The 17110-nt window shown below is 48.1% G+C and overlaps 1 protein-coding gene across 1 annotated transcript in view; it reads right to left on the bottom strand.

The window, feature by feature from the left end:
- EYA2 (EYA transcriptional coactivator and phosphatase 2) overlaps window positions 1–12191 on the bottom strand; it is a 201548-nt gene extending 189357 nt beyond the window's left edge. The window contains exon 1 of the mRNA XM_037164709.2: window positions 11877–12191. The gene's annotated coding sequence lies outside the window, so the exon portion shown is untranslated. The remainder of the gene's footprint in view (window positions 1–11876) is intronic.
- Window positions 12192–17110: the final 4919 nt, after the last annotated feature.

The raw sequence follows: 17110 nt of genomic DNA, 5'->3' as shown, positions 1-17110 counted from the left end.
GACGCAAAAAGCCAGTGTCTCTGGCTGGTTCTGAAGTCATCTGGAAAAATCCGAGCTGTTTTCCAGCCGGCGCCTGAGGTCCCAGGCGCGCTCCCCTTCTCTCCGTCCACACCGGACCGTCCCAGAGCCCGCTGGGGCCCCCAGGGAGAGGATTTCTATGGCGCCTTCTTCCTCAACAGGGAAGCGACGGCCTTTAACCATCACTTGCTGTGTGTCAGGTGCTCACTGCTAACTCTTGTGATGTGGGTTCACTTCATAAATGAGGAAACTGAGGCTGGGAGAAGTTACGTAAACCCAAGGTCACGTGGCTGGTAAGTAGTAGACTCAGGATTTGAACCTGGACAGATCAGCCCTTAACCCCTGCATTATGAAGCTAATAAGATGCAGGAATACATCTTTGTAAAACACCGAAAATTCACCGCTAAGACTAATGCACCCTTCGCTTCCCTCCCGTGCCTATCACTAATTAATTGTCCAGTTAAATGATGGTGAAGCAGAAGGTAATTTAATTCTTTCCATGGTGGTTAAAGAGGCAGGGAGTGAAGGAGTTATGAAAACAACTTCCAGAACTGTACATACTCCTGCATACAAAGCCCGGCTCTGCTGCCTACTCGCTGTGTGACCTTGAGTAAGTCACTTAACCTCTCTGTGCCTGACTTTCCTCATCTAAAATGGAGATACTGATCACACAACCTTGTTAGAATTGCTATGGAGAATCAATGAGTTGGTGCCTGCACTCATTCAGACCAGATCCTAGCATTGAGTAAGCACTCAGAGGCTATTTTTATCCACATTGTAATAATCATCCAAAGGCTAGTCATTCTTCTTTTAAAGATAGGAGACACAGTGTGCCCTGATGCAACTTTACCGACATCCTTGAGAAACATCCTTTATTTCATTCTAGTCCCCTGAGAACAAAGTACAGAAATGCATTTCTGGTTAGTAGAAGGATGGTTATTTTGGGGCATTCATTCATTGTAGTCAACTGCAGGGTTAGAAGTGAAGGATTTCATTGACATGAACCGATCTTGGGGAAAAGTTCACATTTCGGATTTGTGTTTCTCAGACCTCGCTCAGGAATTCCGCCACACCTGCGTGCCACACTGGCTGGTCATGACCTGCTGGGCTTGATTTCAAAGCATTTTTGTGTTACGCAGTACAAACGTGTGAAACCATTGGTTCGCCATGCCTGCTCTGCCTTTTCCAAATGCACGATAAAATAAAGACAAACCTCTAGAGAAAAGAAAAGTCGACGTGGAAAGGGTACGCGCCCCATTGAAAGGAAGACTGCCCTTCAGAGGTTAACGGAGTCTTCCAGAATGCGCAAAATCCCAAGACGGCAGCTACCATCAGCTGCCACAGGGCCTGTGCTTCAGGTCAGACAGACCTGGGGTGGAATATCCCCGGGCAGCAGCTACTTGCCCCGTCCCAGCCTCAGTTTCCCCATTTGTTAAAGGGACACCCGTATGTCCTGGGATCTTTGTCATTGCTGTTGCTGAAAGGGTCAAATGAGCTTTGTGTCTGACACCTAATAACGCCTGTGAAGGACTTTCAAATCCACTTCTTCCCTCTCCAGTGCTGAGATTATTTTGATCCAAGCCTCTCAGATAGAGGCATGCTGGTATTCCTTAGTTCTTCAAAGTCCCAGAAGTTTGGGGAAGTTTCACTCATCCGATGATAACACAAAGCGAAAACACCCGTAGGGACAGCTAACACTCACACTCTCACCACAGTCCAATGCACCCTTTCATCCCTGTTCTGTGAAGAGGGAAACTGAGGCTCAGCTAGGCCTGTCGGTGCTGGGATGTGAACCCCAGCCGTTGGGCTCCCAAGGCCCAGGGCGCAGTGATGTGCTCCCCCGTGTCCAAGTCCAAGGTCAGCTTGTGGGGCGTATCAGACTGCAACATCCCGAGTGCGTGCCATTCAAGGCTGGGGTTAGGTGGGGGCCACGCATCCCTGGCAGGCTAAGGCAGCCGGAGAAAAATGAGAAAACTTTTGTTTTTCTTTTTCAATTCATTAAAGTTCGTTGGGGTGAGCGAGAACCTCATTTTTTTCTTCCCATGACTTCCCTTTTATTTTAACGGGGCAACGTGCATTTCAAAGGCCGCTCAATAGCAGTGTTGAAGTCTCAAGTTCAATCACAATGTCCCCATTGTGGCTGGGGGACTCCTTGGCCTTTAAGCTTGGGTTATAAAAATTTGGTCTGAGCCCAAAGTCTGGCTTTAATAGAATATTTTAATTTTGTTTAATGAATATTATTTTTAAATCCGTTTGGCAGTTTTAAAATGTGTTCCTTTATTTTCAAATTAAAATTTACTAATGTTCAGTACTTTCCTGGGGGTGGGAGTGCAGCAAGGAGTGGGGGTGATAATAATACAAGCTACCATTTATTGAGTGCTTACTATGTGCCAAACACCCTGCTATGTTCTTTACATGTGCACCCTCACACCACCCACAACAGAGGCCGTATTGCCTCTGGTGCCTGGAAAGAGGAAAGCCTCGGCCCCTAGTGCATGGAGGTGGCATAGTTAGTGAGTGGTGAGAGCTGGGGTCAAAGTCTGTACTATGAACCACAGCCCTACACGCTCTTGATACTGAAACAGGACTTGACTGGCCAATAGCTTAAAGGCACGTCGCTGGTCCAGGATGCAATTCCCCGTAACCTCAAGTGTGGTCACAGCCGACGGAGCACAGTGGCTGGCTTACTGAGTGCAGGCAAGCCATGCAGCCAGGCGAGGGGATCCCATGTATCACCTCATTTAAATTCTCCCCAAGGCCCTTGGAGACAGTTATTATTGCTATTATCATACTATCCCAACTTCATGAAGGGGAAGCTGAGATCCAAAGAGCCTGAGCCATTTGCCTAGAGTCCCGCAGCCTGTAAATAATAATAATAATAATAATAATAATAATAATAATAACCAGTAACTGACAGTGATGTAATTTGTACTGTTTGCCACATACTATTCCAAACACTTTATCAACTCGCTCTCCACAATAGGTCTTTGAAGAAGGCATAGATGAGTAAACCGAGGCACAGAAGTTTGGTAACTTGCCCAATGGTCAGCAGCTGGTGAATGCTGAGCAGGGAAGTGAGCCCAAGCAGCCCAGCTCCTGGCTTCACACTCGTAACCTCTAGTCTTTAAGTCACAGTCAAGGCTGCAGCTTGGGAAGTCTGACCCCACCCCATGCCTTCCTGTTCCTCACCACCTCTTTTAAAAATTAAAAAAAAAAAAGATTTTATTTATTTATTTTTAGAGAGAGGAAAAGGGAGGGAGAAGGGGAGGGAGAAAAACATCAATGTGTAAGAGGAACACCAGTCAGTTGCCTCTCCCACACACCCCAGTGGGGAACTGGGCCCACACTCCAGTCATGGGCCCTGACCAGGAATCGAACCAGCAACCTCTGCCTTTGCCAGACGACCCTCAACCAAGTGCGCCGCACCGCTCAGGGCTCCCCACCACCTGTGAAGGAAAGCAGCAGGTTGGCATCTGAGGCGGGGAGGGGGCCGAGGCATTGCCGGGCACAGTTCTGGGTGCAGAAGCCAGTGTTCTGCTCCTACTGACCCAGGCTTGGCTTCCCCGGGTAAGGGTCGGCAGGGCTGGGTCTTCTCCTGCCTCCTGCCGCTTGAACGTTGGGAAGCTCGAGAAGTCATCACTGCCCTCTGAATTCTCACTGCCCTCTGAATTCTCAAAGAGAGAGAAGAGGCAGTGAGATGTTGGCGAAATCGCACTGAGATCCTGCTATTGGAGGGGCCAGATTGGGTCCTTCTTGCCTCTGGATGCCCAGTAATTAGCCCAGCGCCTAGAACATGGCTCAATAAAAACTGTCGAAAAAAGGAGTGAGAGAATGACTACATTTGTAATTCTACCCTACCACATGCAATGTATCAGGCTAATAGGAGGCATCTGGTTAATAATAAATCCGTGAAACAGTATATGAAATGTCCCAAGAGCATGTTCTTCCTTGTCAACAAAATTTGTCTTGTCATATTGCAATAGCTCAGGAGTCAGCAAACATATTCTGTGAAGGACCAGATAGAAAATATTTCAGGTGTTGCAGGCCAGGGATCTCTGTTATTGCCTTAACTACTCAGCTCTGCTATTTTAGCATCAAAGCAGCCAGAGGCAACTGCCTTGATCAGCTAAACGCAGTGATGCAGCCGGCACTTCCATAGATGCCAACGCTGGACTTCCCTTGATTCCCACAAGGACAGGCTGCTGAGTCTGTGATAATCAGTGCACGTCTCATTTCTGAGCCCTACTTTTGTACCTGATCTTCGGTTCATATCCCCAAGGCAAAATCAGCTCTCCAAGGCAGGTATGGAGAAGAAAGGCAGCTCTTATAATACCTGAGGCCCAGGCTGGATATTCCAGTGCTTGGGTGTCCAAACTACACTCAACCCTGACTGTGACACAAGCCACCCAACTCCAGACAAGTCACTTCACCTTCCTGAGATTCAATTTTTACATCCGTAAAATAAGAGTAAGAACAATGGCACATCCCATCGAAGGCTATTGGGAGACAAAAATGTAAGTGTTTGCTTCGCTCAATGCCTGACACATAATAAATGTTCAGTAAATGTGGACTTCTTGTCATTTCCCAACAAGTCTTGTGTTCTCTTAAAAACAAACTAATTCACTAAAAATAAGTGTGTGCGTGCGCGTGTGTGTGCACACACGCGCGCACACACACCAGCAAAACTGAAGGAAAAGGCATTTCCAAAATCATCTTCCTAAAGACACTCCAGCAAGACATTCCAGGGGTCCCAAGATGTCAGCAAAGTCTCCACTTTAGTTCAAGCCCCTCAATCTCTCTGTCTCCCCACGCCCCACCAAAAAGCCTGCCTTTGTGTCCTTTTATCACTTTGCCTTTCTTGGTGGTGCCAGCGCAATGCCGAAGACATTTGGAACGCTTCAGACATTTGCTGAGTTGAATACATTCTTCCTCCTCTCCCCCCTCCCCTCCCCTCCACACCCAACATTAACGTCTCCGGAGAGTGTGGGATCTTTAGCCAGGGGACAGCTCAGGCCCGTGGCAGACCGGAGGTGAATAACCTTCTCAGCCCCAGTCTTGTTCACGGCTCGATGGGACTGAAACTCTGTTGACAACACAAGCGGCAAGTCCCAACTTGTAACGCCACATGACACCATCCCAGTGGCGAGTCACCACTTCCTGCTACTGTACCAGTCACACAAAAGGCCAGAGGTGCAGGAATCTGGCCTCTGTGCTCCTCCCCAATGCCCCCTTTCTAAGCAGGGACATTCAGACCTTTGCTAGGGAAACAAATGTTTCTAGAACGCCCTGAACCCAAAGTCCCTATATGTGCAAACAACACACACCCACAAAAGGAAACAAGCGTCTCTGCATGGGCGCCCTTTCTGTCTCTCCTTAAAAAAAAAGTTTTCTCCCTGCGTGGAATTTCCATCAGTACCTGCATTGGTCCCCAACTCAGGGACACAGTAGGCATTCTCTCCATCTCTCTGGTTTTATGGGAGCTGCCAATCAATGAAGACCTAAAGGCTTGTACTTGCACGTTGTGCCCCAAATGCTGAAAACACATACATGTTTTCAGGAATAAGGACAAAAATTGTTTTGGAAACATACCTTTGCCACAAAGTTACTACAGGAAGAGCACGGGAGGTGAAGAAAGTGAGTAGAGGAACACCGGACATTTCCGACCTTAGGTTTCTGTGTATCCAAACACCAGGGGTGGAAACATCCATTCCGGAGTAAGAGGCGGCCCCTGAACCTGCTTTTCCTCCTGAACAGTGAGTGAGAGGGGTGCTCAAAGAGACGGAAATTCCAGCTCTCTCCCAATTTCACTTCGACCCAAGGACGCCTTCAAATCAAGCAGAGCCTGTGCAGCCATGGGCTCGGAACCCCCTCTCTGCGTCCCCTTCAACTGAACACATCTATCAGGCAGGAATTTAGACTTGGCCGAGGTACGGAGAACTGGTGATTTTCCCCCTGTTTTGGTGACCTTCATAGAGCTTATTTATGCACTTCAAGCTCATGACCTAATACATGTTGGTTTGGCTTCTCTCCTCATAATAGCAGCCTGTAAAAAGCTTTTGAGAATTCCCCGTGTTTTCTTATTTTGGGTCAAGAAAATAAAATCGATATCTAAGTACCCTTAAAAAATGGTCTGTACAATCTAAAAATTTGGAATGTTTCCCCCTGGGGGCTCAGAATATCTCTTAAAGCCTCAAAGGTCATCAGAGGGAAGACCCACATTTGCCTAAATTATTAAGGTGAAGATATCTGGTAACAGCATATGTGAGAATTAGCTAAGAGGGACTTTCTGCCATAAGTCAAACAATGACATTTTAAACTCACGCTAAAGCAATTACCGTGCGGAATTTTCCGTGTTTTTCCCATTTCTTAAACAGAAGTGTATATGTTTTCAGCATAGTTTCTTGCTGTAATTTTCTTTCTTGGCAAACACACATCTTACCATGAAACCCAAAGTATGCATGCTTCAGAAACAATAATGGTTGAAACAGACTCGGCTGTCTCAGGCATGATTTTTCTTTACGAAATTAAAATGTCTTTTGGCGAACGCACTGTATATTTCAGTTAGGAAAGCCGATTCTTGGGAGATGACTAGAAAAGAAAGGAGAACTGACAGATTCAGCTGATGCGAGACAAAAACTCGCTCTGTTCACACAGTAGTCAGGCCCTCCGCTGCCTCGTTCTTTGGGGAGAAGGATGTCGATTTCATCATTTTTCTTCAGTTAAATTCTCAGAGAATTGACAGCTCTCCTTGGCATGTCTGTGAGTGGATATGTACCGATATGTTCCATCTGGGGATGCACAGACCTTTAAAATCTAACTTTACTACGTGCTCCAAAAGAAAATAGAGGGGGGACATCCCTTGTCATCGAAATCTCACAGGGGGGTCGTACTCACGACACTATTGCTACTAAACGGCAACATAATTGCTAACCTCTTTTAAATACTTTGTTCGTTTAAAAGGGCGTCTAAATTAGTGTGATCAGGCCCAGGCAGGGCCCCCAGCGGCACCTCCTGAAACTTGGTAAGAAGAAACCCGTCCCCTGGCTGGCTGCTGGTCTGAGTTACTGCTGTGGACTCCTGCATGCATCTGCAACAGAGGCAGGCTTTTCAAAGAAGCATGAGCAGACGCATCTGCGCCCTAACTAGTAGCATCAGAAGGGCGATGACAGCGATGACAAAGCCCCTGCTGCAGACCCGGGACTGTGTGCAGAGACCCCCTCATCCATCCTGCCAGGCGTCGAGTCCCACAGTGTGGGCACTGTGAGGGCGGCTTCCCAGATTCAGGGACCTGCTGGCCTCCCCGAACCTTCCGAGTGGCAAAGAGAAATTATTCCAGTTACCTGACTCTTGGGACCACCTGTTCCAAATTATTCCTCACTCTCCAAATGTTTATAATCTAACTCTCAAACAACGACCCACCCATAGCGACCCAGCACCTTCCGGTAAACTTGACTTGGACTGCCTCCCGTAACGTTTTAGGGCCCCCCCGCTGCCGTTAAATTTATTGACTCCCTTTAGGAACCGAGAAGCGTGGTGCTACGGTATCTATCGAAGGAACAAATCAAATTAGCCCTTGTACACACACAGTCATTTTTCTTTACGGTCCATGCACAACCTGCTAAGTATCCCAGCTCACAAAGGCTTATAGTTGTATTTTCTAAGTACTTAAAATGGTTTTCTTTTCTTTTCTGTTTAAAAGAACAACAAGGAACTTCAGGGCAGAGTCAGAAGATAACTGTGTTCCACGTACTTAAGAGCATCCAAAGTCAGCATCTCTCTGCAAGGGGAAGGAGGGCAGAAATGTTCTCTGGGCCAAGAGCTCGGAGCGCGCAGGGCAGGCAGACGTCTGAGGGCCTGCATTCTGGTTTCACTTAGTCGGTTGCCTCTCACAAGGCATTTGACTAAAGACTCAGTTTTCTCATTAACGGAGTTGGAATAATAAGAGTAAGAAGAATAAATACCTAACTCAAAGGCCTGTTGTGAGAACCCATCCTAAAAATACATGTCTGAGAGTTGACTTCAGGCCTGGCGTACAAATGCTCAGTCACTGGCAGCAACTTCTGTCATTGTCATTAATACAAGTATACAATTCGCAAATGGAGAGGAATGGCAAAGGGGGAGGAAAAGGCCGCAGAAGTAAATTTGAAAACCTGTGGCTTTTCTCATCCTCTTTCCCCTGAAAGACAGGTACTTTCTTAGGCTGAAATTAATTTACGATCACACGTGATAAAGAACAAGCCCCTGCCCTTTGGATTCATTTACAAAAAGAGAAGGGGGCCTGGACCAGTCACTCCAGGTATTTGCCGCCTGATTGAGGGGAGTTAGGCTGGGATCAGAAGAGGTGTTAGTCAAACACCATTAGGCCAGGTTAAAATCTTCAAACAGCGAAATGAAGCATTGTCTGGAATTCTCCGCTAATTGTTTCCCTACCAGAATCTTCTTTCTGTTTTGTGTGTTTGGGACTGTTTGAACTGCCATACATGATGGGCGGGGGGTCGGCGGGGAGGGAGGTGGGCTATTCAGGAAGCTGTTATGATTTGGGGGGATGGGGATCGGGAAGGGGGAGGTGGGGAGCGGGGGGGGGGGAGCATGGGTGAGTGTGTGTGTGTTTTCTGTCAACAGCCTGTGTTTCCTCAGCTCTGGGGTTAATTCCCTGTAAAGAGATTCCTTTTGAGTTGAGTCCACCAACGCCTTTTACGGAGTGGCTAAGCTAGGAGAAAAGTTTCCTTCCACTAACAAAACCAGACTTGGCAGAGTTGGCCTTTGGAGGTAACTGAATAACCAGCCACTTCGCGTCCACAGACGCCACAGATAAGAACTACACAATTAGGCGAATTCCACCTTTATATAAAACCTTCCAAGGAATTCATGTCTCCCCACCCAGCCCCCACACACCAAACACTCAACACTCAAACATACGTCACGGGCACCTCTGACCAGGGGCCACTGCCTAATGCTTAGCCTTTCACTTGTCCCCCGAGTACTTTTACATTAGCGAGGCCTACCCAGCCAAGACAAAACCTTACCCCAGGTGTAGCCTCCACCCATGCCCTTCTGGAAGATAATACTCTGTTCGGGGTGTGCCTGGGTACTTAGGGTCAAGCAGATATTGAAACAAGGTATCTCCACTGCCCTCATTTGCTCCTGACAGCCCCAGGCTCTTCCTCTGCTGAGAGAGGCATCTGTCATGAGTGGCTGGGAAGCCCACTTACGCACCATAACGGTCTGCAATTTTATTATACAAGGAGTTTATTGCTGGCCTAATTAGTTTCAAACTGGGCGTTCCAGCTGAGGACACCTAAAAAACATCTGGTGGAAGGAGTGAGGAGGAGCCCCGTTCTGAGCTGGTTATGGTTGGAGTTCTGCACAGCTCGGCTCTTCTGCCCCGGATACAAGTTATCTTTGGAAAAGTAACTGAAAAAATAAGGAAATGGTTTCTCCTTTGTGCGAAAGGAGTCATCTTGTTACGGGGGAACCACAAGCGGCTTAAAGTGGACGTGCCCGGATGGGGTGCACTTTTCCCCAAGTTGCAGGGATCTCAACAGCTCGCTCCAACCTAAACCGAGTGTCCTCAGCTGCACCACAGGGTGTTTCTGCCGAGGACTTTTTTCATCCTCCACACAGCAGCTAGCGTTTTATCAATTTATCGTCTGGAACAAGGTCTGCGATCTCTTACACGCAGTTTAAAGCAGAAGCAAGGCCCCAGATTGGGAACAGTGTGTCTTGGCTGCTTTCTGCCAAATGGTAACCGTACAACAAGTCAACAAACCATATCTCTTTCTGATGTGTTTAATGCGCAACAAAAGGCATGAAAAGATGGTTCGAAAACTCCAGTGATTAAAGCAATCTGTTTTCTAAGAACCCCAAAGTACTGGGATAACATCTTCATTTTCTTTATTTCACTTCACTCTCCTTAGTTATTTGATATTTAGGAAAGAGACTTATGCGGTTATAGAATATTCTCTTATACACAGCCACTATGCTAGCTGAGCTACCTCAAGAGGGAGGGAAAATTGCTCATTCCTTTAACATAAAATAATAATACCGTAGAGCTTACGTTGCACGAGAAGAATAGAGTAGCTATTAACTATGTATGGGACAAATGAACTCATTAAAAGGTTCAGGCCCTTTCAAATCTAGCCGGCACTGGTCAAAATTGCAAAATTTGGAATTTCCTCCAAATCGCAAGGAGATTTCAAATATAAGCATATTATGAAGAGTCAAAAGCAAGATTCAAACCATCCTCACGTGTTACATAAAAGTTTTATGAACTTTCCTTAATCTGAGGATGTCTAAATGCAAGCAAGTAAAAAGTTCAAGAGGTTTAAAGTGATGGAAAGAGAAAAGTGGGGGGGGGGAGCGGTAAATGGGTAAAGTTGCTGGAAAGATTTTTTTCACCAAGAGTATTTTTAAAAGGAGGTGCCTCTCCCTCTTCCCCCAAATGGGCCACGGGCAGGTAACAGCTGCTGGCTCAGAGCTCAGGCTGGTAGCTGAAATTTCATTCAAGCGAGAAAGGGCTCATGAAATTAATGCATTTGGTTTGAAATACAACAACTGTCCGCTGGTCATCATTTCCTCTGGAGGGGAGCTCACTAACTCAGACATCATTCAGCACTCAAATTCTTACTAGGTGTTTGTAAATCACCCTACCGGCCCTCTGCTCCAGCGATCGACTCCCACTCTGATGTTCGCTGTTTTACTGCCCCTCGCAATTAAACGGTACCTCCACCAGGAGTGATTTGTACTTTGATGTTATAAAAAATAATGAAAGATTACGTAGCATTTCGGGGAATGGGGGAAGAAAAGAAAATAGTATCCACAAAAATATGACATCCGTTTTGTTTTTTTAAAAAAAGAAATAAGAATTTCGAACGCAGCAGCGCGCGCACTCGTCCTTCGTAGCCGAGACTTCGCTGGGGGGTGACAGGGACCTCACACCGCCAAGACGCCTCATTTTCAACAGCTGAGAAATGCGCACTGAGGGTTTTGCGATGCGGCTGTTTTTACCAGTCAAGCTTTGCTAGCATTCCCTGAGCTGAAAACTATTTATTTGGGGGCAGGAAATATACTTAGGAGCGAGGGCCAGCACGGCCCTTTCACCTCTGAACCTCATGACCAAAAAGCAATCCCATTCTCTACTCTCTCCATTACGACAAAATTCTCTCCTCCTTCTAAGCATCCTCTGGATGTAAAGTTTTTTTTAAGTTTCAGCTCTAACTTCAGCAAGCGCCAGGAAGCCCGCTCCGATACGAAGCGCGGAGCTGGACCAGCGCAGGCCGAGCGCAGACGGGCTTTAGAAAAGAAATGCAGCCTCAAGGACGAGGCTCAGCGAGACGTTCCAGCCCCATCCCTGGGATCCGAGCGATTGCGCCTCGGTTTCCCGATAAACAGCGCCCAAGGGCGTGAGTTGGGTTCTGGCTCCCTGCGCCTCTTTGGTGGTCCGATCGCGGGAGCGCCCCTTATCTCAAACCACCGGAGCCATAAAACTAACCAAATGCAAACTCCAGAAGCATCTATACCGCTTGCGCGCTATGCACTTGTCCCGCGCGGGAGTGCAAACTTCAGGGTCGTTGCCCCACGGGCGTACGGGAAACTGAGGCCCCGGGAAAATCCTCCCCGGAGCCTGGGACGGATTTTCTCGAGAGAGGATCTGCCGGTTGTCCCCGCTGCCCTTGTGCCGGAGGAGAGAGCTCGGAGCGCCCGGATCCGGCCCGTGAGTCCCCAAGCGCCCCGACAGCGGCGGAGGCCCGGGCCTGGCAAGTGCCGCAGAGAGGCGCCAGGCGAGAGGGTCCACGTCCACCCCGGCCGGGCAAATCCCGGCGGGCGGCCTGGGGGTGGGCACCGCGGAATGTACTCACCGCGCTCAGTGGAGAGGGCGCCCCGGCGCGGTGCCGGCCGGTGGACCTGCGGACGAGAGTCCGAAGCGGTGGGGCGACTGCGGCGGGCAAGTAGCTGCCTCTGCTGCCGCCGCTGCCTCCGCCTCCGCCTCTTGGGCTGCAGCGGCCGCTGCTTGCGCGGGGAGGATCGGCCCCTTCCCCTCCTAGGGCCGGGCCCTCCCTCTGCCCCCCCCCCGGTCCCCGCGCCGATGCGTGGGCGCGTGGGGGCGCCGAGGCTCGGTGGTGGGCTAGGCGGGCGCACACCTCCGGCGCCTGGACGCGGGGCGCGGGGCTCTGGCTCTGCAGCTGCCGCCGCGCTGCTCCCAGCGCCTGCAGCTCAGCGGAGCACGCTCCCTCCCGCCGGTCCTGGGGGAGGCGAGGGCCCAGCCTCCTCCCCACCCACCGACACCCCACACCTCCTCCCTCTGAACCCAGGCACGGCCTCTGAGAAAGGAAAGACTGCTGGGAAGGAACAAGTACACGGAATTCATTCATTCTTCCGCCCTATTCATTCAACGTACACCGTCTACTGTGCCAGGTACAGCGCCTGGGAGGTTCAGCTGGACCAAGACCGACTGGTTTTCTCCGCTCCGGGAACTTACATTCACGTGGAAATACAGACCATAAACAAACAATCAACTAAACAACAAGACCATTTCAGAAAGTTGTCATTACTGGGGGGGGGGGCAGATTATGTGCTGAGGCAAAGGGACAATGATCTTGGAAGACCTCTCTGAGGATGTGACACCTGCTTTAGAAGAAAGGGCCATTGCTGGTGGCATCTGGAGGAGGAGGAGGGTTCAGGGGTCCCCTTTCAGCCATTTCACAGACAGGGACACCGAGGCCCCCAAAACTTAATTGGCGTACCCCAAGTCAGCGGTGTCACCCCCTCCCTGCACACACCCTGACACTCAGGCACCCCACTTCCCCACCCTCTCGTGGCCACCTCTCTCAGTCCTCCCCGAAATACACTGGTTTCAGCAGGGTCGTTGTAGCCTTTTTCTCCCTCTCGCCTGCTTTCCGATGTCTATGAACCCCAGGGTGGGGCGCCTAGGGTGCTTCAGTCCCCAAACTGTACCAGCCACTGCCACTCGTTAAGCTCAGTAACATGCACGGTGCCCGGATAAATCTGGATTTCACGGAAACAAGGAACGAGTTTCAGTATCAGTATGTCCAATGCAATAGGTGGTACCTACTTGCACTTAAAAAGTACTCAGTGGTTCTCTGAAGTTAAATTTGACTGGGTGCCTTGTTTTTATTTTTCTTTGCTAAATCTGGCAACTCTAAGCCCCACCCTTCCTTATTGCCTTTAATCCTTCAAAGAGACTGAAGTGTAGGAGCTGTGAGCATGTTCATTTCAAAAACGATCAAGTGTGAGTTTAAAGACTGAAGAAAGCGGTCCAGCTGACTGCAAAGCCCTTGATTTTGAAATAATAATACAGAACCCTCAAGTCCAGTAGTAGGGTTACCCCGAAGCTGATGAAACTTAAGCCCCTGGGCCCCTCGCTTGTTGGACTCCTTTCTAAGGCCTAGACAGGGGCCTAGAAATGTGTTCGCATGGTCACTGGTTCCTGTAAAACGAACAAAAATCATTTGCTTTCGACATTTAACAGCAAGCAGCAGAAACCACTGTCTCTTTCCACTTTGATTCCCTACTGTAGCACTTGACCTTGAGTAGGTTGGTGTAGAGTAGCCACTGGCATTTTGGGGAGTCAGCCAAGGGCAAGTTCACTGGGGACTTGGTGATGTTTCCAGCATCTTTCAGCTGCTTAAAAATCCAAATTTGTTGTGATTTCTTAATTTTAAAAATTTACTTTTGTACCTTAATTTTGGGCTCATAATTTTGTATTCCTTTCCTTAAATAAGATACCCCAAATAGTGTATGCAGCAGGCCCCCCTACATCCAGGTCCACCTCCGGTCATAGCTTATTCCAACCCTGTCTCCTCCCAGAACTTCAGACAAGCGCATGTGTTCGGTGAGCACGGATGTTCTCCCATGAGCCAGGGAAGGGCGAGAGGCCTGCTGCTTCCAGGCAGAGATGCTGCTTCTGCTTTCTAGGTGCAGAACAGACGGAGGTACGTGGCCTTGACTTTCTCATCCTAAAAATGAAGATAAAAGGACCCATCTTGTGTCATTATCGTGACAAGCCCCTGAGATCCTGTTCGTAAAACACCTTCTCTGTCACTGGCACTAGCAATTGCTCACGTATTATGACTCTCATACAACGGCGTTGACCGTCACACCTTTGCAAGAAAGAAGCTTCCAGTCATTATCAAGACAGCACCTGACTGCTCGCCATGGGGGTTTAACGCGTCTTGGCCCATGAGCCTTGACATGCTGCTGTCTAACGGGCATTAGTAGTCAGAGTTTGTTTTCCTTGAAGGAACAGCATGAAAGACTAGAATAAAAAAAAAAAATGAACTGCGTGCAATGGATATAAGTGTTTGTGTGTGTGTGTATACTGGATGAAGATGTGAAATGCATTTCTTCTTGCAGACCACAGGGACACCATTGAAGAACACTTATTAACTAGGGATCATCTGTGGGATACAAAGGGTTCATCGATTTCCTTCCAACCATTTTTCTCTTTCCCCAGAATCTGCTCCATTATCTCATACATCGCAGCCACGCCCCTGAGAGATCAACAGGAGGCAGGTGCTTATTAATTTTATTTTTCCTTCTCTCAGGGCAGTGCTTCCCAACCTTGGCGGCCCATTAGCGTCTCCGGGGGAGCTTTTAAAAATCCCCATGCTGGGGCCCCACCCCAGACCAATTAAACCAGACTCTGGGGGAGGGACGGAGGCATCAGTATTTTTTTTTAAGCTCTCCTGGTGATTCCAGTGTGCAGCAGAGAGAGGGCGAGTCGCCCGGTCTTTGGAAGAATAAGGACTTGACCCCAGATTCACAGCAGATGTGAAAGAAGCCGAGATAGGATTGAAGACTCCCAATTCTTAGTGAAGACCCTGAACTCCAACCACCTTCCTGTGTCAGATTGCCCCCCACTTTTCATCCCTTTCTTTCCCTTGATTTTTTTTCAGATGTGTTTGGGCTCCTTTTAGAATGATCCCAGACAAAATTTGAAAATGCTAAACCATGAAACAGATTCTTTGGAGTGTAGACCACAGGCAGGCCTCCCCTTAAAGGAGACACTTTCCCCTCCAGAGTCTTTCAAGTTAATATCCTCTGAAGCCAGAAGACCAGCCTGACCTTGAAAGCTACAGACTTCCCAACATACCCAACATGCATGTGCATATCCTTCAAACACACGTGCAGTCTCCATGCCAAAATCATGCCTTATTTCTCTGCACATTTCTCTCCCATGTGCAAAGAAGACCTCCTCTACGGAAAAAGTACTCCATTTAAAAAAAAATGTGTTTATTGAAACCTTGCCTCTTTCCAAAAAGGATTCGAGGTGGCATGCAAAAACATATATACGGCAGCAGAAAAAAGAGCACAAGAAGAAACAGTGGAGGGGAAACATGGGGAGGAAAAGATAAAAGTCAAGGGTGAGGTTTGCGCATAAAATGTGGGCTAGAGGGACTGAGGCTTAGGTGCTGAGCTTCCTGGCAGCCAATGCAAAGAAGAAAATGTGATCAGTTACATTAGTGCCTTCCCAACTTTTTTTTAATTCAAAAGTAAGCACGTTGTGCCTGTTTCAGTGGCACATGTGAGAGGACACACACACACACACACACACACACACACACACACACACACAACGGAATTATCTTCTGGTGCAGGCCCTTTGTACGACAGTCTTTCCCCGCTAGGTGAGTGTTCTAGGAGCCCGTCTGTATCAGTGCACCAGCTGGTGCCGTTGTGAGAGGCCGCATTCAGCTTTAGTGGATTCCTTCTGAAGACTCTTCTGATGCGATTTCCCCTTTCACAACGGGTGATTTTACGAGCTCACTTGCCCGCACCACGCTGATTGTTCAGCAGCGTCAGACCCAAAACAGCATGACCTCTGCCCCACTCTCCCTGTTCACCGGATCTCACCCAAAGCAACTTTTTTTCTGTTTGTTTCCCCGGATGAAAAAAGTCCTCAAAAGGAAATGTTTTGCTGTTGGGGAAGAGGTGAAACAAACAAAGAAAAACGGCAGAAGCACTAAAAGGCATCAAAATCGATGAGTTTACAAATTGTTTTGAGCCGTGTAATAAACATCTCAATAGGTGTATTGCACCAAATGGAGAATATTTGGGAGATCAGTGAACTTTAAACATCGAAGAATACATACACAATTTGTGTAAATAAATTCCACTTTTGGGGGGTCCCCCATCACATACTAAAACTGAAGCAGAACAAGGATGAGCCACCACATAAGGATGGCACAGAAATTAGTGAAACATTACATATTTTCACAGGAGAGTTGAAGAGAAAAAGGTCAAATAGGCAAAGAAACTCAGTATAAAAAAAGAAGGTGAATGTTCCCAGCCCCACCTTCCTGCTTCACACCTGCCTCCTGCGGGTGTAGAGGGTCTTGAAGGAACCCCAAAAGCTCTGCAGAGCCAAGACTGAAAGCTACGGATTTCAAAGTGCTTCACTATGTCCACGATTCTCAACGTCCATAGAAACAGACAGAACTAGTTTAACAAACCGGCACATTTTCTGATATTGGCCAGGAGAGAAGTTTTCCCAGGGGTCCTTTGAAAGAGACACATGCTGTGTCTGTGCAGGTGGGGCAGGAGGTTTTTGCAAACACACGAAATATAAAATACTCCATTACCTGCACTGGCTGCTGTAGCTCAGTGGATTGAGCATGGGCCTATGAACCAAAGGGTCACTGGTTTGATTCCCCATCAGGGCACATGCCTGGGCTGCAAGCCAGGTCCCCAGAAGGGGTGCATGAAAGGCAATCACACATTGATGTTTCTCTCCCTCTCTTTCTCCTTCCCTTCCCCACTTTCTAAATAAGTAAAATCTTTTTAAAAACCCTCCATCACCCACCCCAAATTTATATTATATATTTGTGTATAGATAAGAAATACATCTCTCTCACCTACACCTGTCCCTAAAACACCAATGCAGGCATACTTGAACATACCCCCAGTAAACAGGTCCCCAATAGACTGTATCTCTGTTTTTAATACCCAAGCTTCATAGAAGGCGCATTTCTCATAACCTACAGGCAGGTGTTTGTAAAGAAAAACATGTATTTGTGTCCCTGGAACTCAATGTAACATTTCTGTCAAAACAGCACACAGGGAAAGGAACTTT

This window comes from Artibeus jamaicensis, unplaced genomic scaffold (assembly GCF_021234435.1).
Source record: "Artibeus jamaicensis isolate MK-2021 breed Jamaican fruit bat unplaced genomic scaffold, CSHL_Jam_final contig_685, whole genome shotgun sequence".
Classification (NCBI taxonomy): domain Eukaryota; kingdom Metazoa; phylum Chordata; class Mammalia; order Chiroptera; family Phyllostomidae; genus Artibeus; species Artibeus jamaicensis.
Note: the sequence above shows the minus strand (reverse complement) of the source record. Positions and strands in the feature narration are given on the sequence as shown.